This window comes from Aegilops tauschii, chromosome 7 (assembly GCF_002575655.3).
Source record: "Aegilops tauschii subsp. strangulata cultivar AL8/78 chromosome 7, Aet v6.0, whole genome shotgun sequence".
NCBI classification, from domain to species: domain Eukaryota; kingdom Viridiplantae; phylum Streptophyta; class Magnoliopsida; order Poales; family Poaceae; genus Aegilops; species Aegilops tauschii.
Window position 1 is genome coordinate 302,840,538 of NC_053041.3, and position 26,325 is coordinate 302,866,862.

The 26,325-nt window shown below is 43.5% G+C and overlaps 1 long non-coding RNA gene and 1 other non-coding gene across 3 annotated transcripts; both read left to right on the plus strand.

The window, feature by feature from the left end:
- Positions 1-391: 391 nt before the first annotated feature.
- Positions 392-530, plus strand: LOC120970110 (small nucleolar RNA Z247). The gene has a single exon (XR_005764856.1). It is a non-coding gene; the product is annotated as a small nucleolar RNA Z247 (small nucleolar RNA).
- A 17,660-nt stretch (positions 531-18,190) lies between these two features.
- LOC109771966 (uncharacterized) lies at positions 18,191-24,788 on the plus strand. Of its 2 annotated transcripts, none has more exons than XR_005763798.3 (3): positions 18,191-18,737; positions 21,914-21,981; positions 24,123-24,788. It is a non-coding gene; the product is annotated as an uncharacterized lncRNA (long non-coding RNA). The 2 variants fall into 2 exon arrangements; XR_002234992.4 differs by lacking the exon at positions 24,123-24,788 and adding an exon at positions 22,618-23,726.
- The last annotated feature ends 1,537 nt before the right edge of the window (positions 24,789-26,325 follow it).

A 26,325-nucleotide genomic window follows, 5' to 3' on the forward strand; every position in this document is an offset into this window, starting at 1 on the left:
GAGTGCGCAGGCTCTGGCAGCCATTCGCGGCACGCAGCTCATCTCCTACCTTGACCCAGATCGACAGGAGCCAGCACCCAAGCTTGCCGATAAGGACGGCAAGCCTACTGATGTGCCGAACCCAGCATATGAGATCGCCAAGGCCCAGGACTCCCAGGTTTTGAGCTTTCTCTTTAGTTCCATCTCACCTCCTGTGATGGTTCAGGTCGCGCACTGTACCTCGGCAGCAGCAGCATGGACTGTGATCAGGCAGATGTTCGTCTCCCAAACTCAAGCACAGGTCGTGAACACAAGGCTTGCCTTGTCCATGACCAAGAAGGGCAGCTCCACCGTTGCTGAATATATCGGGTGCATGAAAGCGCTCGGTGATGAGATGGCCTCAGCCGGGAAACCTCTCGACGACGATGACATGGTCTCCTACATCCTCGCGGGGCTTGACTACGACTACATGTCGTTTGTCTCCTTGATCTGTGCCAGAACCGATCGCATCGAGGTCAGCGAGCTCTACTCCCAGTTTATCAGCTTCGAAAGCAGGCTCGCCATGTTCGAGGGCAGCAACTCGTCCTCCCACTCCTCTACCCACGCCGCTACTCGCGGTGGTCGTGGTGGATCTGGTCATGGCGGCGGCCGCGGCGGTGGTCGTAACGGAGGAGGTTGTTGGGGAACGTAGTATTTCAAAAAAATTACCTACGATCACGCAAGATCTATAGGAGAAGCATAGCAACGAGCGGAGATGAAATGCCTTGCCTATCCATCACAAGACTCGAGAAAATATGAGTGGGAGAAAGAGAAGAACTATACCAAATGTACCTTGACCGATGTTGAAGATGGATCAATGATCACTCAATAATGTAACAAGGAAATAGCACAATTGGTACTGATCTCGTCGATTTCTCACACCTACACAAGTAAGGCTTATGGTGGAGCTTGGTGAGGATAGTGGCACAAAAATTTGATGAAAAATGTTAGCAAGAGTCAATAATGTTGAAAGAGATTCACAAATTCGCAAGTGAAACAAGTAGACCAATAGCAATGAATGGCACACGGAAACACACACACGGATAGATAAATGGGGTCGTGCAACCAAGGAATGAGCTCAAAATGTGGAATCCATGGAAAATGCTCTTGTTGCACAACTCTAGAGAGACGCTAGCACGATTGCTCAATAGGCGGATACGACACTTGTGCACAACCTATAGGAGACAAAAATGCAACGACTTCTATCCCAATTATGCTATGTATATATGGTTGCCGATGTTCCTCTCAAGATGATCCAAGATGATCGGATATGATAATCTTATGTGCAATGTGGTATGATGCTATGGCACTTGCTTACAAGCTTCTTTGCTCTTTCTCTTTTTCTTTGCTTAAAAGCTTATTCTCTTTTTTTCTTTTTTCTTTGATATGGCCATGATGCACAAACCAAGATAGCAATTGTGTATATGCGGGAACAAGCTTGTGACACAAGGGATGATATGATGATACCAAGATGATATGGTATGTATGCAATGGGAGGTACGGATCACTAATGTGCACAAGTAACGTTGCCGACAATACTCAAATGGCTAGTCTCGATAGGCAAGTGACGCAAAATGGGCTAGGGGTTATCAATGCAATGGCAAGGGGAATATACAATGGTGTCGTCGAGGTTACCGTCCTTGTACGATGACGACCTCATGGCGATGATGAGTGGTGGTGTTCTCGAAGTAGAATCGTCCCTAATTAGCCGAAACACCTTAGGAAACGGAAAAACCGCGAACTCAAAATCTCAAATGTCAAATGGTGGTAGCAGAAAGAGGTGGTGGTTTTGTGGAAGCTCAATGGGATTGCGGGAATGCAATGATGGGTTTTGGAGTATGCAATGCGGGGGTGGAGGGTTATTGGGTTATGTGAGTCGGAGTTGAAGGTCACCGTTCCTAAGTAGCCGAAACACCTTCGGAGACACAACTCACAACTCAAACAAAATTGGGTTAAGTTGGGGTGGCGGAAGTGTATGGTAGGCAAGCCTATGCGGAAGTGGTGGTGGTAGTTGAAGAAGCAACCGTCCCTAAGTAGCCGAAACACCTTAGGAGACTCAAGTCACAACTCAAACAACCACATATGCAATGGGGATCAAAATGGGTTAGGTTGCGAGAGTCGGTGGTGGTAATGCGGATGATATGGTGGTGGCCCTAGGCAAAGATGCCAAAGTTCCAAAAACTTGATGGAGTCAAATGATGTTGGTGGTATTTTTGTGGGATGGGGGATGTCAATAGCTTCAAAACGAGCTAAAGAACGTCAAAACGGACTCCGGATAAATTAGTTATGACCAAAACAAAAATTTGTCCGAGTTAGTTTCAGGGCTAACCGGACATCTAGGAGGAGGTCCGGATGATCCGGGCTTGGTCCGGATGATCCGGGAGTACTTCCGGATGATCCGGGTTCGTCAGCTCCGGTTCTGTTGTTCGGGTGCATGGGTTATCCGGACGTCCGGGGGCGTCCAGCTGATCCGGGGGATGTCCAGATGATCCGGGAGCAAGTCCGGATGATCCGGGCAGGTCAACTCTGCTCGAGATTTCCTCTCGGGGGCGAATTTTTGGGCGGAAATGGATGATTTTCGGGGCAAAATTGAGGAGATTTTGTGGATGGAAGGTGGGGAAACTTTGGGAGATTCTAGATCCACTCAAAACCAAGCAAATCCACGAATCAAAATCAACAAAACATCATCAAACCAACAAATCACAAAAAAAATTGGGGCTATTTTTGGTCGGGATTTTCGAATTTAGGACGAAATCAAGAAAAAGAAGGCTAGAAAACGGTGGAGGAGACTCCAAATTCATGATAAACGTGGCTCATGAATCATGATACCAAGATGATGTAGGGTGGAACCCTATTTCGCCGATCTTTCATGAAAGGAGCGGATCCCGCGAAGAACACGAAGAACACAAGAGGAAAATCACAAAGGGAGACACAGGAGAAACACTCAAACTAACGAGATTAGGTCACACATGTGCTAGATCCTTGCAACACGAGAGGAGATACAAGATTCACGATCAACAAAGGACGATATAAAGGTAACCGGTTCTTCTCCGTGAGGAGGTCTTGATGGGGCCACCCAAGAGGGGGTCTTGAATCCAAGGTGGATCTTCTCCGTAGAGGGGCCGCAGTCTCTCTCAAGGAGCAGATCCGTATGGATGCGCAAAGCTCTATCTCACATATGAGCTAAACCAATGCTAACCCTCAAATGGAGGAGGGGGAGGAGTATATATAGTCTAAGCCACGAAGGGGTAAGTGAGGGGCGAAGGGGTACATGGGCTTCGGCCCAAGTCACGCACGCAGGCGGGGTCCGGATGATCCGGATGGTGGCCCGAATGATCTGGGTGTTGGGGGTCCGGATGATCCAGGCGGTCGTCCGGAAGATCCGGCTTCATCGAGCAGGCTTTGGGTGTCTTCGGGCACATTACCCAGATCGTCTGGGTCGGGGTCCGGATCATCCGGGCTTGGTCCGGATCGTCCGGCTGGGGATCCGGATGATCCTGGCAAGTCCTGTCTTGCTCCGTTCTTCTTCTTCCTTCTCCTCTTCCATGCTTGGCCTTGGTCCTTGGATCATCCATGGTCATCTCGGTTGTACCTAAGTATATGCAAGGTCCATGCATGAGGTAGTAACCATGTCTCATATGTGGAAAGTGACGGTTCGAAGAGGAGTGAGTTCACCTTGTGTCCAATGGCGTATGGTCGAGGTCTCATAGTATGTCCTCTTGGGGCTTGGGGAGTAGTCGAAGTGTGCATGGGGATGATCGTAGGATGCTCTGCATTAGGTAACCTCCCGGTACTCCGGAAAAATGCCCGAATCACTCGGAACCATTCCGATGTCCGAATGAAACCTTCCAATATATGAATCTTTACCTCTCGACCATTTCGAGACTCCTCGTCATTTCCGTGATCTCATCCGGGACTCCGAACAAACTTCGGTCATCAAATCACATAACTCATAATACAAATCGTCATCGAACGTTAAGCGTGCGGACCCTACGGGTTCGAGAACTATGTAGACATGACTGAGACACATCTCCGGTCAATAACCAATAGCGGAACCTGAATGCTCATATTGGCTCCTACATATTCTATGAATATCTTTATCGGTCAAACAGCATAACAGCATATGTTGTTCCCTTTGTCATCGGTATGTTACTTGCCCGAGATTCGATCATCGGTATCATCATACCTAGTTTAATCTCGTTACTGGCAAGTCTCTTTACTCGTTCCGTAATGCATCATCCCGTGACTAACTCATTAGTCACATTGCTTGCAAGGCTTATAGTGATGTGCATTACCGAGAGGGCCCAGAGATACCTCTCCGATACACGGAGTGACAAATCCTAATCTCGATCTATGCCAACCCAACAAACACCTTCGGAGACATCTTTAGAGCATCTTCATAATCACCCAGTTACGTTGTGACGTTTGATAGCACACAAGGTGTTCCTCCGGTATTCAGGAGTTGCATAATCTCATAGTTAGAGGAACATGTATAAGTCATGATGAAAGCAATAGCAATAAAACTAAACGATCATTATGCTAAGCTAACGGATGGGTCTTGTCCATCACATCATTCTCTAATGATGTGATCCCGCTCATCAAATGACAACACATGTCTATGGTCAGGAAACATAACCATCTTTGATTAACGAGCTAGTCAAGTAGAGGCATACTAGGGACACTCTGTTTTGTCTATGTATTCACACATGTACTAAGTTTCCGGTTAATACAATTCTAGCATGAATAATAAACATTTATCATGATATAAGGAAATATAAATAACAACTTTATTATTGCCTCTAGGGCATATTTCCTTCAGTCTCCGACTTGCACTAGAGTCAATAATCTAGTTCACATCGCCATGTGATTTAACACCAATAGTTCACATCACCATGTGATTAGTTCACATCGCCATGTGACTAATACCCAAAGGGTTTTACTAGAGTCAATAATCTAGTTCACATCGCTATGTGATTAACACCCAAAGAGTACTAAGGTGTGATCATGTTTTGCTTGTGAGAGAAGTTTAGTCAATGGGTCTGTCACATTCAGAGCCGTATGTATATTGCAAATTTTCTATGTCTACAATGCTCTGCATGGAGCTACTCTAGCTAATTGCTCCCACTTCAATATGTATCCAGATTGAGACTCAGAGTCATCCGGATCGGTGTAAAAGCTTGCATCGGCGTAACTCTTTACGACGAACTCTTTGTCACCTCCATAACCGAGAAATATCTCCTTTAGTCTTCTACGGATAATTTTGACCGTTGTCAAGTGATCCACTTCTGGATCAATATCGTACCCCCTTGCCAAACTCATGGCAAGGTACACAAATAGGTTTGGTACACATCATAGCATACTTTATAGAACCTATGGCTGAGGCATAGGGAATGACTTTCATTCTCTTTCTATTTTCTGTCGTGGTCGTGTTTTGAGTCTTACTCAACTTTACACCTTGCAATACATGCAAGAACTCCTTCTTTGACTATTCCATTTTGAACTATTTCAAAAATCTTGTCAAGGTATGTACTCATTGAAAATCTTATCAAGCGTCTTGATCTATCAATATAGATTTTGATGCCCAATATGTAAGCAGCTTCACCGAGGTCTTTCTTTGAAAAACTCCTTTCAAACACTCCTTTATGCTTTCTAGAAAATTCTACATCATTTCCGATCAACAATATGTCATTCGCATATACTTATCAGAAAGGTTGTAGTGCTCCCACTCACTTTCTTGTAAATACAGGCTTCACCGCAAGTCTGTATAAAACCATATGCTTTGATCACCTTATCAAAGCGTATATTCCTACTCCGAGATGCTTGCACCAGTCCATAGATGGATCGCTGGAGCTTGCACACTTTGTTAGCGCCTTTAGGATTGACAAAACCTTCTTGTTGCATAATATACAACTCTTCTTTAAGAAATCCATTAAGGAATGTAATTTTTGACATCCATTTGCCAGATTTCATGAAACTAGGAAAGTGGCCCACTCGATGCGCAGACTAGTACTTACAAAGTTTAATTAACTAATAAAGTAAGTATATGACATTTTTATCGTTTGTTCGTCAAGTGGTGGTTGTAAACATGATTTTATCCTTAGACATTTCTTTGGTGGTTTTGATTATATGAAGAATTTTTCTTTCATGTTTGAAAAAAATTATTAGGCATGAACTTCCTCACCAATTTTTTTGGGAGCACCTCGCTCTAGGCCGGATGCGGTTGCAAGACCATCTTGATAGTTTGTGATGGCTTGACATGTAATTATACTTTTATATGAGATGCGGCTATATCTCCCATGTGTCGAGGCACAACTTAGAGGCATAACCGCATTGTAGGTTTTGTCGCAAGAAGGGTCATATTCACACAATCCCATGTAATGAACAAGAATGGGATAAAGAGAGTTGGCTTACAATCGCCACTTCACACAATACTTAAATAAAACATACATCAATCAGATTACACACATAGACCGACTACGGTCAAAGCCAAAAGAAAAGAAGATAACCCAACTGCTAGATCCCCGATCGTCCCAACTGGGCTCCACTACTGATCATCAGGAAACGAAACATAGTAGCGACCAAGGTCCTCGTCGAACTCCCACTTGAGTTCGGTAGCATCACTTGCACTGGTATCCTCGGCACCTGCAACTGTTTTGGTAGAATCTGTGAGTCACGAGGACTCAGCAATCTCACACTCGCGAGATCAAGACTATTTAAGCTTATGGGTAGGAGAAGGTAGTGAGGTGGAGTTGCAGCAAGCACTAAGCATATATGGTGGCTAACATACGCAAATAAGAGCGAGAAGAGGAGCAACAGAACGGTTGTCAACTGGTAATGACCAAGAAGTGATCCTGAACTCCTACTTACGTCAAACATAACCCCAAAACCGTTTCACTTCCCGGACTCCGCCGAAAAGAGACCATCACGGCTACACACGCGGTTGATGCGTTTTAATTAAGTCGAGTGTCAAGTTCTCTACAACCGGATATTAACAAATTCCCATCTGCCACATAACCGCGGGCACGGCTCTCGAAAGTTTATACCCTGCAGGGGTGTCCCAACTTAGCCCATTATAAGCTCTCACGGTCAACGAAGGATAAACCTTCTCCCTGGAAGACCCGATCTGTCTCGGAATCCTGGTTTACAAGACATTTCGACAATGGTAAAACAAGACCAACAAAGCCGCCCGAATGTGCCGACAAATCCCGATAGGAGCTGCACATATCTCGTTCTCAGGGCACACCGGATTGTCCAAGCTTCCGATAAGCGAGCCCAGAGTTGCCCCTGGTGGCCACCGGCGACTAACGGGTTGGACCAACACTCAGAGGAGCACTGGCCCGAGGGTTTAAAATAAAGATGACCCTTGAGTCTGCAGAACCCAAGGGAAAAAGGCTTAGGTAGGCAAATGGTAAAACCAAGGTTGGGCCTTGCTGGAGGAGTTTTATTCAAAGCGAACTGTCAAGGGGGTCCCATAAATCACCCAACCGCGTAAGGAACGCAAAAATGAAGGAACATAACACCAGTATGACGGAAACTAGGGTGACAAGAGTGGAACAAAACACCAGGCATAAGGCCGAGCCTTCCACCCTTTACCAAATATATAGATGCATTAATTAAATAAGAGATATTGTGATATCCCAACATAAACATGTTCCAACATGGAGTAATCTTCAACTTCACCTGCAACTAGCAACGCTATAAGAAGGGCTGAGCAAAAGCGGTAACTTAGCCAAACAACGGTTTGCTAGGAAAGGTGGGTTAGAGGCTTGACATGGCAATATGGGAGGCATGATAAACAAGTGGTAGGTAGCGCAAGCATAGCGATAGAGCGAACATCTAGCAAAGCAAAGATAGAAGTGATTTCGAGGGTATGGTCATCTTGCCTGAAATCCCGCTAGGAAGAAGAACGAGTCCATGAAGAAGACAAACGGACGTAGTCGAACGAATCCTCACAACTCCGGAATGAAACCGAAGCTAACGAGAGAAGCAACCCGGAAAGAAACAAACAACATAGTAAACAACCATCACATAAACATGGCATGATGCACAATCAAGTATGATGCATGTCCGGTTTAAAGAGGCATGGCATGGCAAAGTGCAACAAACAAAACTACAAGTTAAGTGGAGCTCAATATGCAACGAGTTGCATATTGACGAAACACCACATTCATGTTATTTAGTTCGCTCTTGTTTATGTACCCAACAATATTAAATGTTAATTAACATGGCAAGGGGTGAAGCATATGAAAACTACCTATCTAGGCAAGTTTAAATGAGGCCGAAACAACAAACAACAATTCCGGAAAATCCCCATGTGCATATTTTAGATTTGGTACTGTTCTGCCATAAACACAATTTTAATGTTGTTAAATAGCAAAATAAAGTGCACCAAGTTAATCTATGCATTTTTCTAGACAATTTACATATATAGTTTATTTAAAATGGAGCTACGGTTATTTAGTTATGAAATAAAGCATTTTAACATGGCATTTATGCAAAATTAAACAAACAGCAAGTTAAACATTTTAAACAAGGGTGAAAGCAGCATATTATGAAACTAGATGCAATTCTAATCATTTTGCATATATGACATGTTTAATTTGGATGCATGGATAATTACTTATTAACACTTTAATATGATGGCATTTTTCTGTAAATATGCATGCACAGGATATTTAGCAAATTCGTCCAGGAAAAAAAAACATCCACGGACTGAAACTGGTGCAAGCTGGGTTGAACAAAGAGGAGGGGCTGTGGGGAGCTCACCCATGGGCTCGGCCCAGTCGGTGGAAGAGGATGCAGGCCGGCTGGCTTGGGGTTGGGCCTTGACGAGGCAAGAGGAGGGTCAACGCGAGCGCTCGGGCAGAGCAGCTCGATGCAGAAGAGTCCTCACCGTCTCCCTCACTCGAACAGAAGGAGGCGACGCTGGGGACTCGCGGCAGGGCCAGCAGGCGCGGGACTTGGAGCTCGGGGAGGATCCGGCCGGCGGTGGCTTGCAGCCAGGGGGGAGGTGAGGCGGATGAGCAGCTCCGGGCCGGTTCCTACAGGTGAAAACAGCGTGGGGATTAGAGGGAGAGAACCAGGGGAAACGGGGTGAGGAGGAGGAGAGGCACGGCCCTGGGACCTGACGTCCATGGAGGAGGAGCTTCTGCGGGCGTTCGGGGCGGAGTTGGAGGCGTGCAAGGCGGTAGTTGAGGCTGGGCACGGCGACGAGGTGCTCGGGGACGCGGGGTTGAGGGCGATGAGGAGAAACAGGATGTGCTTGGGCGAAGGTAGGAAGGAGGAGCTCGGCATGGGGCTCGATCGTGGGTGTTGCCTCGATCCAAAATGGATCGAGTGCCGCGGGAGGCTGCGGGAGGTGGCTGGCTGCGGTGGAGTAGGAGAAGCTGCTGCGGCTTCGGTGGTTGTGGAGGGGATCGATGGAGATTGGCCGATGGCTGAAATCGAGGAGAGGCTGTGGATTGGCTGCGGGATCGAGACGGATCCCGAGGTGGGAGACGACAAGGTGGAGTGTGGCGGCGGGGATTGGACAGGGGAGGATCCCTAGAAAATAGGGTTTGGACTGATTTGGGTGGGGTTGGTCTATATATAGGATAAAGAGAGTGGGTTTAGTCCGTATGATCGTAAACGGGCGGTCGAGAATAAATAGGTTAGGTAACCTAAATAAGAAAACGGAGATGTATTATAGATGTTAGGGGATGATCCGGACCCAACGGTAACGAAAGTCAGGTTCGGGTTCGGGACAGCTTCGGACGCGCACACAAGGGGGTTTGTGCACTGTATAGAGAGACTCCGGTTTAGGCAAGAGGGCAAACGAATAACAAGGTTGGTCTCGGAACGGTCAACGAAAGCAAGGGGGGACACGGCAACTACGAGCGGATGCAAGTTTTAAAACATGACGGCAACGGAGTGCCGATGCAATGCGAATGATGCGATGATGAATGCAACACACAAAACAAATCACACGACAAAAACTCGGAATAGCTGGAAGTCTTCTGGAGCGTCGGTCTCGAGGCGTTACAACACTCCACCACTACAAGAGGATCTCGTCCCGAGATCTAGGATGGCACCGGAGAGAAACAGAAGAGGAAGAGCAGAGGTAAAGCTAAGTTGCTTCTTTGACAAACGAGTGAAACCATGAACCTTCATAGATTGAACGAACGAAAAGAGAGAATACAAGGGAGATGAACGAGATTGAAAACACTCCGTTATCAAAGAGGAACAAGGAACATTGCGAGAATCTTTGTACGTTGAAGAATATGAAACAAGAGCTTAATGGATCAAAAGGAATATGAAAGCACACCGGTAGAAAAGAGAAACAAGGAACAAGAATGACATAATTTGGACAGCACTCCGATAGAAAATGGAAGGAATTAACATGAACTTGAGAAGATGGGATGATATTTGATGAAATCAACAACACACTGCCTCCAGAACTATTGAAAGAATGGCACAATGGGTCAGAAAGATTTCAGACAGCACTCCGGTTGAGAAGGGAGGCAAAACTTGATAAGATGAGAGAGCTCGAATGAAAACACAACACCCCGGTTAAATGGATAAGCAAGGAAAATAACATGATCTCCAAAATGAGATGATGGGTCGAAGAAAACATCACAATGCCTTTGGGACAAATGAAAGAGTGGAATCAAGAGAACAGAGAAGAGAACAACAACTTCTATCACAATTGAATTTGAAAGAGCCTCCTTAAAAAGAAGGATTGAACGGAGTTGTTGGAAAACCAACAACGAAAGGATATGGTCTTCGTGGGCTTATGGAGACATCTCAAAACTTGAGGTGAAATTCTGCCACTAACAAAAACAATTGCTTGCTTGAGATCAACGAAGAGATGAACACTTCTCTCACCGAGAGGATAGGAGAAACCTTGGATCATTGATAGACACCACAATTAGCAACATTCCTTCGAGAAGGCTTTAAGTGAAATCTATACCAAGATAACTCCAACAAAGAGATTATTATGGGTTGAAACAACTTATGGACGAAGAAAATATGATGGGTTTAAATATCTCATTCTTGACAACTTGTGAATCATGAAACATGAAGAAAATTATCAAGAATGACATAACACCACCTCAAAAGATAAGAGAGAAAGAATTGCACTTCGGAATGCAAGATGAAGAATGCTTGAACTCCTCAAAACAAACATGTGTTGAGCACCATGTTTATTTTAGAGTATAACTTGACGGATCTTGACTCCGAGAGAAATCTTGAAGAACAATTGAAGAATGAAAGGAATCCTTGACGAAGCACCATGTGAACCTTCCATGAAGAACTCCGGTAAAACCAGGATGATAGAAAGAGAGAGAAGTTGAAAACACAAGGTGAAGCCTTGCGATGATTTAGATGGAGCTTCGCGACGAGATAATGCAGAAAGCTTGGAACTCCGGAAAAGAAAAAGATGAAGCCTCTCGAACCGAGAAATGTGACATGACGAACAACTCTGGAAAGAAGAAACTAGATCACTTGGATGAAACCATAATAAGAATTACGTTATGCATATCCTTCACCAATTTAAATTGATGACAAGCAACGGATTTGGCATACTACTTATTCTTGGAGAAAGAATTAAGAGAGATATAGCGCAAACTTGGGAAGGTCTTCATCGAACCACCGGTAGGATTGAAACAACGAATAAATTGATATGACAACGAAGGAAGAGAAATCTTGAACGAACCACCGCGAGAATTGAAAACAATTAAAGAAAAGAGGACGAAACACCGTAAGAATTAAAGAACACGCGAAAATACTTGAGGGAATTTAGATACATGAGAACGAATAGATCACGAGCTGACTAGAGGATACTTGAACGATGCACTGGGAGAATATGGAGATGAACAAAGAGACATCAATTTAGAATAATTGGAGAACAAAGCTGAAAACTTAGAACGAAGAAATCTTCTGAAATGATGGCCTTTGGATGATCAAGAAATGAAAACAACTCTGAAATGCTCCGGATGGGTAAGAAAAGAATTGCGCGATTGGAAACAATTGAGAGGATGGCAACAAGTTAGAACCATGAATCTTCAAGAGAACGGACCAAGATTCAAGAGAAATTCTTCTACCTTGATCTTGAAATGTTGAGAATGACGATGAGAAACACCACCATGAGTTGTTGAGGCACTCCGGAATGAAAGTTAGGAAGGTTGAACCAACGATGAAAAGAATTTGAAAGATCTTGGAGAAAGACATTTGACTGATGATAATTCATTCTTACGTCAAACTTTGAAAAGAATTTTAGAAGCTCCGGGAAAATTAGAAGAGTCAGGTAAGATCTTGGGAAAAGACCTGTGGGTTAGGGCCCACTCAAAAGATACACCGTTGAATGGTTAAAAGAAAGATTGCGCCGGTTGAATTAAATGGCTCAAAAGAGATAACAACCTCGAGTAGCTTGAACGGATTGGGAATGGAAATGCGAATCTTCTGAGATATCTTCAGCACTCCAGATAACATGAATAGCAAGAGGTGGATGATTAAGAGATGCACCGACATGAGAAAGCATTTGAAACAAGGAAAATAATACGATCAACACTGAAAGCTTGACTTGAGTCCACCGGAGAAGAAAAGAACGAAGAATAATAGACTTGAAGCTTCCTTAGCACCTTCATGGGAAATCACCGGATAAGAACATTGAAAGAAAAGAATGAAGAGACTTCACATCAACAAAAAGGATACTTGATTAAGAAATCTGAGTCCTTGAAGAAAAAGGGTGGGAGGGCGGGAAAAACAAAGACAATTTGGGACGGATGAAACGAACACCGTTGAGAAAAAACTTAGAATTGATCTTGCGAATGTTGAAAATGATCGGATCCACTTGAAGAGAAGCACACCGGTTGGAAAAAGAATTGGGATGACACTCTTGATGACCAAGAAGGATTAACACTCCCATAGAAACATGAGAACACCACTTGGAAAAGGTATGGAATCAACACTTGACATTGAAGCAACTCCAATACCATAACTTAAAACAAAACAAAGGATTGGCTCGCAGAATAAGCCGGAAACAAACATATGGTAGATCCCATATCGTATCATGTGTGTGTTGGAAAGATAATCTAGGAGCTACTAGAATTCCCACTTATAAACTCCCGAAACTTTCTGGTTATGCAATCTGGTGACACAAAATATATCACCCAAACTAACAATCCCTAGATCCAGCTGTATCCATCCGTCAACACATAACCAAGAAACCTTCAGAAATCGTGTACCTCAACCTTCGAAAAGCATCCGTTATACGAGTTATGGCAATACTCCCGAACTCCCGCCCCAGTACTGGGTGGCGTCGAGGTGATCTCACCAACAACTGCATAAAAGAGATTTTCGATGTCGGCGAAACTCAGGTATTCCAGAACTGCAACGATAAAATTGTGACGACAACACCTCGGAGCTCAACTCCCCGGGACACTGCCACAACCCCTAAATCTCAGGAGGCACCAAGAACAATGTTCTCGTCACAAAACCATCGGAACGATTCCAAGATACCCGCGTGATCCTAATTTTTTTTTGTGAAATTTGAGGAGAGGAAAGTCAAAACTTCTACGTCAGGGGGCCTCACCAGAGCGACGAAGGGACTGAGGAGTAAAAAGAATCCTACTCTCCGATATATATAATCCTAAGACTCAAAACATTTTGTTCTAGACTCAACAACGCCAGCGATTCGATCAAGCAGGGGGCTCCTAAGTCGGGGATGGCTCTGATTACCAACTTGTAACACCCACGATGTGGCTATATCTCCCACGTGTCGAGGCACGACTTAGAGGCATAACCGCATTGTAGGTTTTGTCGCAAGAAGGGTCATCTTCACACAATCCCATGTAATGAACAAGAATGGGATAAAGAGAGTTGGCTTACAATCGCCACTTCACACAATACTTAAATAAAACATACATCAATCAGAGTACACACATAGACCGACTACGGTCAAAGCCAAAAGAAAAGAAGATAACCCAACTGCTAGATCCCCGATCGTCCCAACTGAGCTCCACTACTGATCATCAGGAAACGAAACATAGTAACGACCAAGGTCCTTGTCGAACTCCCACTTGAGTTCGGTAGCATCACTTGCACTGGTATCCTCGGCACCTGCAACTGTTTTGGTAGAATCTGTGAGTCACGAGGACTCAGCAATCTCACACCCGCGAGATCAAGACTATTTAAGCTTATGGGTAGGAGAAGGTAGTGAGGTGGAGTTGCAGCAAGCACTAAGCATATATGGTGGCTAACATACGCAAATAAGAGCGAGAAGAGGAGCAACAGAACGGTCGTCAACTAGTAATGACCAAGAAGTGATCCTGAACTCCTACTTACGTCAAACATAACCCCAAAACCATGTTCACTTCCCGGACTCCGCCGAAAAGAGACCATCACGGCTAAACACGCGGTTGATGCATTTTAATTAAGTCGAGTGTCAAGTTCTCTACAACCGGATATTAACAAATTCCCATCTGCCATATAACCGCGGGCACGGCTCTCGAAAGTTTATACCCTGCAGGGGTGTCCCAACTTAGCCCATTATAAGCTCTCACGGTCAACGAAGGATAAACCTTCTCCCGGGAAGACCCGATCAGTCTCGAAATCCTGGTTTACAAGACATTTCGACAATGGTAAAACAAGACCAGCAAAGCCGCCCGAATGTGCCGACAAATCCCGATAGGAGCTGCACATATCTCGTTCTCAGGGCACACCGGATTGTCCAAGCTTCCGATAGGCGAGCCCAGAGTTGCCCCTGGTGGCCACCGGCGACTAACGGGTTGGACCAACACTCAGAGGAGCACTGGCCCGGGGGTTTAAAATAAAGATGAACCTTGAGTCTGCAGAACCCAAGGGAAAAAGGCTTAGGTAGGCAAATGGTAAAACCAAGGTTGGGCCTTGCTGGAGGAGTTTTATTCAAAGCGAACTGTCAAGGGGGTCCCATAAATCACCCAACCGCGTAAGGAACGCAAATTCAAGGAACATAACACCAGTATGACGGAAACTAGGGCGACAAGAGTGGAACAAAACACCAGGCATAAGGCCGAGCCTTCCACCCTTTACCAAATATATAGATGCATTAATTAAATAAGAGATATTGTGATATCCCAACATAAACATGTTCCAACATGGAGCAATCTTCAACTTCACCTGCAACTAGCAACGCTATAAGAAGGGCTGAGCAAAAGCGGTAACTTAGCCAAACAACGGTTTGCTAGGAAAGGTGGGTTAGAGGCTTGACATGGCAATATGGGAGGCATGATAAATAAGTGGTAGGTAGCGCAAGCATAGCGATAGAGCGAACATCTAGCAAAGCAAAGATAGAAGTGATTTCGAGGGTATGGTCATCTTGCCTGAAATCCCGCTAGGAAGAAGAACGAGTCCATGAAGAAGACAAACGGACGTAGTCGAACGAATCCTCACAACTCCGGAACGAAACCGAAGCTAACGAGAGAAGCAACCCGGAAAGAAACAAACAACATAGTAAACAACCATCACATAAACATGGCATGATGCACAATCAAGTATGATGCATGTCCGGTTTAAAGAGGCATGGCATGGCAAAGTGCAACAAACAAAACTACAAGTTAAGTGGAGCTCAATATGCAACGAGTTGCATATTGACGAAACACCACATTCATGTTATTTAGTTCGCTCTTGTTTATGTACCCAACAATATTAAATGTTGATTAACATGGCAAGGGGTGAAGCATATGAAAACTACCTATCTAGGCAAGTTTAAATGAGGCCGGAACAACAAACAACAATTCTGGAAAATCCCCATGTGCATATTTTAGATTTGGTACTGTTCTGCCATAAACACAATTTTAATGTTGTTAAATAGCAAAATAAAGTGCACCAAGTTAATCTATGCATTTTTCTAGACAATTTACATATATAGTTTATTTAAAATGGAGCTACGGTTATTTAGTTATGAAATAAAGCATTTTAACATGGCATTTATGCAAAATTAAACAAACAGCAAGTTAAACATTTTAAACAGGGGTGAAAGCAGCATATTATGAAACTAGATGCAATTCTAATCATTTTGCATATATGACATGTTTAATTTGGATGCATGGATAATTACTTATTAACACTTTAATATGATGGCATTTTTCTGTAAATATCCATGCACATGATATTTAGCAAATTCGTCCAGGAAAAAAAAACATCCACGGGCTGAAACTGGTGCAAGCTGGGCTGAACAGAGAGGAGGGGCTGTGGGGAGCTCACCCATGGGCTCGGCCCAGTCGGTGGAAGAGGATGCAGGCCGGCTGGCTTGGGGTTGGGCCTTGACGAGGCAAGAGGAGGGTCAACGCGAGCGCTCGGGCAGAGCAGCTCGATGCAGAAGAGTCGTCACCGTCTCCCTCACTCGAACAGAAGGAGGCGACGCTTGGGACTCGCGGCAGGGCCAGCAGGCGCGGGACTTGGAGCTCGGGGAGGATCCGGCCGGCGATGGCTTGCAGCCAGGGGGGAGGTGAGGCGGATGAGCAGCTCCGGGCCGGTTCCTACAGGCGAAAACGGCGTGGGGATTAGAGGGAGAGAACCAGGGGAAACGGGGTGAGGAGGAGGAGAGGCACGGCCCTGGGACCTGACGTCCATGGAGGAGGAGCTTCTGCGGGCGTTCGGGGCGGAGTTGGAGGCGTGCAAGGCGGCAGTTGAGGCTGGGCACGGCGATGAGGTGCTCGGGGACGCGGGGTTGAGGGCGACGAGGAGAAACATGATGTGCTTGGGCGAAGGTAGGAAGGAGGAGCTCGGCATGGGGCTCGATCGTGGGTGTTGCCTCGATCCAAAATGGATCGAGTGCCGCGGGAGGCTGCGGGAGGTGGCTGGCTGCGGTGGAGTAGGAGAAGCTGTTGCGGCTTCGGTGGTTGTGGAGGGGATCGATGGAGATTGGCCGATGGCTGAAATCAAGGAGAGGCTGTGGATTGGCTGCGGGATCGAGACGGATCCCGAGGTGGGAGACGACAAGGTGGAGTGTGGCGGCGGGGATTGGACAGGGGAGGATCCCTAGAAAATAGGGTTTGGACTGATTTGGGTGGGGTTGGTCTATATATAGGATAAAGAGAGTGGGTTTAATCCGTATGATTTTAAACGGGCGGTCGAGAATAAATAGGTTAGGTAACCTAAATAAGAAAACGGAGATGTATTATAGATCTTAGGGGATGATCCGGACCCAACGGTAACGAAAGTCCGGTTCGGGTTCGGGACAGCTTCGGACGCGCACACAAGGGGGTTTGTGCACTGTATAGAGAGACTCCGGTTTAGGCAAGAGGGCAAACGAATAACAAGGTTGGTCTCGGAACGGTCAACGAAAGCAAGGAGGGACACGGCAACTACAAGCGGATGCAAGTTTTAAAACATGACGGCAACGGAGTGCCGATGCAATGCGAATGATGTGATGATGAATGCAACACACAAAACAAATCACACGACAAAAACTCGGAATAGCTGGAAGTCTTCTGGAGCGTCGGTCTCGGGCGTTACAATATTTTTATATTTCTTCATAATAATATACTCTCTTCGTCCCGAAATAAGTGACTCAATTTTGTACTAAAGTTGAAGATTACATGCAACAGTACTGTAATTATTTTTCATTTAGGAGCAGTGTCCTTCTCACATCCATTTTCAAAGTAGTGCGAAAACATCTGTACTAAAGCAAACTACTACAGCTCGTGTACTATCTTTTATCATTGCTTATTAAATGTATTACCTTGTGCATGTGTCATTGTTTGCAGCAAATATGCAACCAAAGTGCAATATTTTGAAGCTATGGGAGGTAACTTGCAACGAAATAACTGTCCGCATAGTATAATGGTCTAGCTCAGTAATCAGGTAGAAACTGTTTAGGTAGCTTGTCCTTGAAGGTTTCCATGTCGTCAGCATAACTTAATTGCTTGAAAAAACTGAAGATACAATTAATTTTAAAGCTTCTCAGTCACAACTGTTTCTCCCAATGAAGGATCGCCTCCATAGCTAGAACTGCTGAGGCTCGTTCCCTTTGCTACGCAGAATGAAGCACTGTCTGACGAACAATTTCAGAGTAGGACATTGAGAAATACATGCTATAGTAACAAAAGGAAGTGGAAGTGTAGAATATATATTAAGCTCTGCTATGATTGATAAAAACCAAGACCAACCTTTTTTTCTGGTGGAAGCCCAAATAGATCACTTCTCTCACAGTCACACCCGCACCTTCACACACTCACACTCACACGTAGCTCTTACTTTTTTACCCCTAAAAAGAAGCTCTTATTTTCTTTTGAAGAACCCACGTAGCTCTTACCTTATCCCCTTTCCATCTCCTATCCTCTCGCTACAAAATTGCTTCCACCTGAGCGCTGCGGATTTAATTCCCAACAACACCTGAATTTCCCCTCTTGATTCCTTGTTGTGACCTTGCTCGTCCTCACCTGCACGCAACTCTGCAGTTCAGCTGACCGACGCGGACACTGGATGAGGCTTGTTTGGCTCCCTGTATGCCTCCTCGATCCCTCAGGTCGGTCAATGACGACGGAGGGTTAGTATGGCTCGATGAGAAGCTGCGCGATGCGAGCTTGTCGACCTTGACAGTGCCTTTGTTGTCGGCGAGGCGATGTGAGCGTGGATCTCGTCTCCCGCAGCAAGCTTGGATCCACCTCGATTGTGAGGAACTGATTGTCCCCGAGCAAGGCAGCCTGGCTTGTCGTCTTCATCCTGCCGCCTGACTTCAGTGGCTCATTATTCTACCTGTAGGTCCCCCCTTCTCCCTTCTCCTACGTTTCTCATATTTGTTTTCTTGTTTCTTATCATTTCTCTGCATGTGTATGTGCATGTGTAGTAAGTTAGAACTTGTGAAAGATGTAAATTTGTTTATGCCCCCTCCACCTTTTTTCGTAGTTGGACTGGCATTGGCAGAGCCCCCCGCCCCCATTCATATTGAACAAATTTAATACAGTTAGTAATTTGTTTATTTGTGATTAGCTATAATTTTACGATTTCCCAAAGATAGAATTGATTTTAATAAGTGAATATGAAAAAAGGTGCTATTGTAATTTACATATTAACTACTCCCTCCGTTCTAGAATAAGTTTCTTGGTTTTAGTTGAACTAAAACAACAACACTTGTTTTGGAACGGAGGGTAACGATCCGTGGATGTTGTCACCGTTGTGTTGTACAATAGAATAAGCTTCAAATATCAGATAATATAGTGTCGACAATTGGTATTACTGAATTTTTTCTATCGAATGTTGATGCATGTTTCCAGTACTTCTGGGAGTAGTAGATCATGCCGTTCCTCCATATCATGTTATTAGCATAGAAAAGACAGTGTTGTTCCATCTACTTATGGTTATCTAAAAATGTTGTTAGCATTTGTAAATGTGTTTTTAGTTCCTACCTTTAGAATATTCTTGTGTATACTATGTTCTTGACCGCATCATCCTCGTTGTTAGTTCATTTGCTATAGAAAAGAAAACAATAATAGGTTTGATCAAGTCTGTAGGTTATTACTTGGGAGTGTTTTTCCAAAGTATTCCTTTCTCTTGCGTTTCTCATGAACTCCTTGAGCTTTATGTGGAACACTATCAGGTGTTTCTGATGCTGTTTGGCCTACTTCCTGTAGCATAGATCAAACCTCCAGCGAAGCTATGTTGCTTGTGAATGTCAGAAATTGGTTTGTGTATCCAGCCCACTAACATATTGCCATAGCATCTTGGTAGTTTGTGCTTTGTATCTTGGGCTATCCGTGAAGTTGGATGGCACACGGCAGTAGTACTCTCTAGCATACCTGGTCAGCCGTTGTATTTCTATTGCATCTTGCAAGGCAACATATAATTCGGTTCTTAGATTTCCTTGATGTCATTCGATCCAGTCTATTTGTACTGCAAAATGTATGAAAGGGCATCCACATTGAATTTCAATTTAAGCTTTTCACACACCAACAAGTGTTTCGACTGGTTGGTACATTGTTTTATATGATTTTCATAGTATTCCAACATAGTTACATTCTTTCTCTTGCATTTTACACCTTCTTTTAGTGTGTAATGTATATTTCCTCTGTACCCGTCTTCTCCGTAGGGGAATGATAATGGATACTGCATAGCCATGAATTTTGAATGGTTCTCTCATATTCTTTTCGGTCTCAAGTCTTTGTACTGAACAATGATATCCCGGCCTTTTCTATTCTGTTGTATCATTTATAATCAAGGCTGCATCTTTAGTTGCAGATGGCATGTGATGTCATCTTAATCTCATGTTGTGATAGTCACCTTCTTCAAATTTATCCCTTGCCATTCTGAGTGTTTTTGCTAGTCTATTATCTCTATCCAGCATATTTTTAAGGCCTTCACAATGTGAGGATCGGTTGACTCCCTTTTATCTTATTTCTTTGTACCAGAAAATTGCACCACATCACTTACACTTGCAGCTTGGTTTTACGCCTTTCCGAATTTCCATATTGGTCCTCTCTGATGTCCTCTTCAAGATTCTGAATTTAGCATCCATTTATATATTCATAATGTTTGGTTGTTCTTGTTCGTACTAAAAAACAAACTTAATAGAACTTACATATCTTTAGTTTTTTTCCTCTATCCTCGATTTTCATGTTGTACAGTTTGTGTTACTTTTAGTCCTGTACACATGCATAAAGAAATACCAGGTTCATGAATGTACAAACTGTAGATCTTGATTGAACTTTCTTGTTGCTCACCTCTTAGTCTTACCAACCTGACTGATTATTGAATTCTTTTGTGTCGCTGGTTCTGCATTGCTCTTTCTTTGTGTTTTTCTTTTCCTATATTGTCTTACATCTCTAGCTATCTCTGTTTAATTACGTGCCCTGCATAAACATAAATTCCATTTAGTAGAAATAAGAGATTTGTTTTGCAACACGTGCAATTTATGACTGTAGTGGTTAAAGTATATGATTAATGTATGTACATGATATGGTTCCCTGTCGTAATCCAACAATGCTGATTTTGCCTGTCTTGGTTAAGCCATAGTGCATGGGAATTTGTTATCATGTTTTTGTTAAAGAAATAATTGATAGGCACAGTCAGAACCCAATGTAACCCTTTTTATATTTGATACAATATTTAAATTAGCCGCAGATCATATGGAAATGCATAGGTGGATGGGCATGATAAACATTTGTGAATGGTAAACTGTGTAAGATCAGATATTCAAATCCACTGGGTTAATGAAGAAACTTGTGTAAGCTTGGAAAGAATGGAACACATGGGTAGCACAATTGAATTGCAAAGCAGAAGCAAAGGTATAATGCTGCTTCCAGTACACCTTACTACGTCTGTGCATGATATAAGGGAAGTTTAACAATTGAATTCGGAATAGTAAGTAAAGATAGTGGATGATAATACACATAAGGAAATAAGTTTGTAAAGATTTTCTTACTGCACGTGGTTCAGAGGTTGTTCTTTCGGCTTAGTTATGCAGTCTGGCACATCTCAATGTATGATAGAAGGTTGTCTCTTTTTCTTGCATTGAAGTTTCTTTCTCCTCTCGTATCTTGTAAGTGTTTATTGACTGGATTCACATCAATAAGATAGTAATTTAAAATATTTTTTCCCGTCCAAGCTTAAATCACAAACCCACGTGTGCCTAACTTGAATCACAAATCCAAGCTTAAATATTTTTCTTGTGATACCATCTAGTAAAGATTCATGGTTAGTAATGGCTCAGCTTATTGTATTGCATATTTGGTGCTTTTAACCACCTTGGCAGATTTCTCACATTTTTGCTATATGTGGTTCCCTTTTATTTTCCTTGATTCTTCCTGTACAATAGAGTGCACATATTATTGAATACAAGATGAGATATTGTAACATTGTTATGGAGTACTGCTCAAGGTTATGAAGATTTATGGTTTTGATTGTTTTTTCAGCTTACAAATTTTTGTTTTTGTTGTAGAATTAAAGAAGATCAACTTCTAAGACCAGCAGATGTTAAGTTCCAATCTTCATGTGAAAACACATATTGTGAGTATCTTTTGACCTAGTGGTGTAGTTACATGCAAGTCCATAAAAGCATATGTTTAGTGAAGAATAAGATTGCAATTCAGGCTGGCAAGTTCATGTACAATCACGACTGAAAAATCTCAAGGGGATCTTACGACCTTATCTGAACTTAAAAAAAGCTATTTGATTGTGTTGTTACACCTTGAATTAAAGTCATGGGTTGTACTACTGATTATGTTGTTGCTATTGAGAAAATTGAACTCTAAGAATATGTTAAGATTGCAATCGAGGATGCGAAGTTGATGTACAATAATGACTATAAATTACAAGGGGAACCTAGGACATGATTAAAAGCTACTACCTCCGTAACTAAAACGTCTTATATGTGAACTGCAAAAACTTCTTATGTCAAACATCTTATATTTAGTTACAGAGGTAGTATTTGATTGTGTGTTCATACCTTGAATTGAAGACGTAAGTTGTACTTGTTAAGGAGTATTAGTATTGGTCTAGGAGTCCTTATTAGTCTATGTTTAGTTTTCTTACACCTCAAGTCATGTGTAATATATATATGCCCCTTGGGCCTTCAATAAAGATAAGTTGCTTTCCTAACATGGTATCAGAGCCTTATCTTTTTAGCACGCGCAACTCGTGCAGATCCAATTTTGCGCCGCTGAAGATCGCCACCGCCTCGGTCAATGGCGCCCCCGTGCAGGTCTCCCACGCCCGCTGCGCTCCCCATCGGCTGCTCTCCAAGTCTACCGCTAGGACGATTGGCCCTTCCGCAAAGACCGTCGCCGCCGCGTGACGACCACCGTCCCGATTCATCAGTCGCTGCTTTCTGCACTCGTGTTCCCGTGTGCAACCGCTTCTCACTCGCGTGCGTCCGCTCATGCAGCCATGCAGGCGTGTTCCTCTCCTGCTTTTGCTTCCGTGTGCGTGGCTGCTGCTATCTCTACACTGGCTGTTGCATGCTTGCCTGCGTTGACGCTGTTCTCTCATTGCTGATGCTAGGTGCTACTGCTTGCTGTTACGCCCTGCGCGCAGCCTAGTTTTTGGTGTGTTTTGGTGATGCATGATATGTCATTGCAAGTTTGTTCCTTCTAAAAAGAAGTCCAATGTCTCTTACATCACATCTAGTCCAGTGTGCTTTTTAGCTTCCTAGTTTCTAGTATAATTTCCGCTGCGTCCATCAAATCCGTTGATATTTTGTGTTTTCTCATGTCATGTGAGTCCATACCTCTGTCCGTCAGCCTTTTTCTGGTCATTGTCCTTTGTATAGGATTTCTGTGGCCTCTCTTTGCATTGTTGATCTAAGCCCATTCTCTTGCCGCCGAGCTTCTTTCGCCGTCGGTTTTCATGGGCCATGAGTCTTTAAGCAATGCTTCTTCTTCTCTTGATGTGCCATCTTCTTTCGACAACCCATCTTCTCTTGATACTTCTATTGTATCTTCTATCGATGTGGTGTCTTCCTCTGATGTGCCATCTCTTTGTTATCTCCCTTGGAGACTCGACAGGTTTTGAAGACTCTTCATGCTACGACGACACTCTCAAGACGCGGATTTGGATTATCATTTTTTTTAGTATTACACTTCTTCAAATGCAATGCTATTGCATACGCTTTGCACTTGAGGGGGGGTGTTAAGGAGTATCAGTATTGGTTTAGGAGTCCTTATTAGTCTATGTTTAGTTTTCTTACACCTCAAGTCATGTGTAATATATATATGCCCCTTGGGCCTCAATAAAGATAAGTTGCTTTCCTAACAGTACTATCGTTTCTACTCTTGCTTTTGACAAAAGATTAAGCTTTATTTTAGTTCTATATGATATCTTGCTGGAGGTGGTCTGCTCGCTCGATGGAGCCGATGACGCAATCGAGGAAATTGGGGTACTCACTCGTGGGAGTTCCTTTTTCTTAGGGAAAGCCATCATGGCGGTATATATTGATCTGTAATAAACATAGCACGAATAAAATTGTTTCATGTAAACTTTGTCATTGGAAGCTTGTATATATTTCAGGCTATCCTTTATAGATATAAAAAACTATCATAGTGTTATATGGGAGGTGGCAGTTAGTAGCCTAAAATGACAACAACCAATTCATAACCTATGTGTTTACTGTATCTTTAGATTAAATATTGATCCAATTTCTCTTTTTTTAGGGAAAGCCATCATGGTGGTGTATATTGATCTGGAATAATAGCTGCACCACTGCAAGAACAGCAACTAAAAATCCTGTAAGGTTGCATGTGATGGATATGAGTCCAACCTATCTTGAGTTTTGTTTTTGGGGTCGTGAGATTGGTGTAAAGAATATGTAAGATTATTGTGAGATTGGTGTAAAGGACATGCATGCAGATGATTGATGTAGGGCTGGATAGTTTGGGAGAAGCGATCAGCGTACCAACCTTGGTCTTGGCCGCTGCTCATGCTGCATATTGTTCTGCGAGCCACCATGTAGGAGGCGACATGTGCCTGCCAGCCCTCTCTATTTGGGTCTTGCTTTTGTTTGTATCCGTAAAAAAAGACCTGAGGAGGAAGGACGTAGCCTGAATTCCTGAAAGCCTGGATCGTTGCGTGGTAGTGCCCTAAGCCAATGGCGATGAAGATGGCGTGGCTTGGCGATGAAGATGGTGTCGCCAAGCTAGGGTTTCTTGTGATTTTTTAGCTTGTTTCTTGCTGTCTGGTCGTTCACCTTGATAGCATATAATTTTTTTAGAGGAAAAGGTAAGAGGTGAGGAAAGGACGGTCTGGCAATGGTGGGTAATTTTCAAATTAAATCTGATCTAGTGGTTATAGATTTTTTTAGTCTATTAAATTAACGGTTAGATGTGTCTAATTGTTATGATAATTTCTAGCTTATTTTATTTTTTCTGGTTAACCGTCAAGTACTTTTTATATATAAATAGATGTGGCAATTGCTAACATGATTCGGACAGACTTTAAGCATTGATACGAGTAAGAAAATCTCATCATAGTCAACATCTTGAACTTGTCAAAAACCCTTTTCGACAAGTCGAACTTTGTAGATAGTAACACTACTATCAGCGTCCGTCTTCCTCTTGAAGATCTATTTTATTCTCTATGACTTGCTGATTATCGGGCAAGTCAACCAAAGTCCATACTTTGTTCTCATACATGGATCCTATCTCAGATTTCATGGCCTCAAGCCATTTTGCGGAATCTGGGCTCATCATCGCTTCCTCATAGTTCGTACGTTCATCATGCACTGGTACGCGTCGGTCCTAAACAAACGGTTTTTAAACCCTTTCAGCGACGGCATTTGGAACCGTCGCCAAGTGAGTGTGGGCGATAGGGGGTCCTTCCCACATGACCCAGAAACCGTCGGGGATATGCCCTCCTGGCACACACGCTCGGCAAAATGAAGTCGTGTGCGACCGGCGAACACTCAAATACAGAAATACGTACAGTAAAGCTAAAAAATACAATTATACAGGCGAAATTGTTTCCGGTCACAAGTACATCCCACACAGTCAGTCCCCGCTAAACGTTTCCGTTCGTATGTACATCCCACAGTCGCTTCAAGGAAAACGTTTCCGTTCACAGGCACACCACACACAATTTTTTCCGTTAAATCGTTTGCGTTATTGAATGTATGACACACGGTCCGTAGAAGAAACTGTGTGACAAAGGCTGTCCATCACACACAGTTTTATGTGGTAAACGTTTGCGCAAGGTGGTCTAACGCAAACAGTTTTTAAGAGAAAGTCGTGTGTGATTGTTCATTGATCTAACACGGTTTATTCCTAGAAACTGTGTGCGTTGCTGAGGTCACCGCCCACGGTATTTTTTCAATAACCGTTTGCAATATCAAAACCCAATTAGCAGGCTGATTCGCCATTAGCAGGCTAATTGCCCTATTATTAATAATCCATTTATTAATCTAATTGAAATTCATATTAAGCACACAATATATTTCATTCCCATATTAAGGAAGCAGAATTTCATAATTGAAATACATCAGAGTACAACATGATATAGCTTCAACACTCAGCTACCCCATTACACAATTGCACCAGCACCAAGTTCCACATGCAACATGTAGAACCTTTCAAAATTAGCATCATAGACGGTATATAGACAGATGCATCTCATTTGGAAAACTGCTGAAAGCGGAAGGAGAATATTGAGCTTTCATTCATGTTGAAGGTCTTTGCAACTTTAGGCCAGTGCATGTGGATGATTGACCGTCCGTCCTTCGTCCTCTTCAGGAATACTTCAATATTGAACCGTGGGTGTTGTATGAAAACCTTCCTCGCCTCCTGACCATAGAGGTGGTTCGAGAGGTAGTCATCAGTGAACTGCTTTGGAAAGGCCTGAAAGCAAGGATGTGCATAAATATCT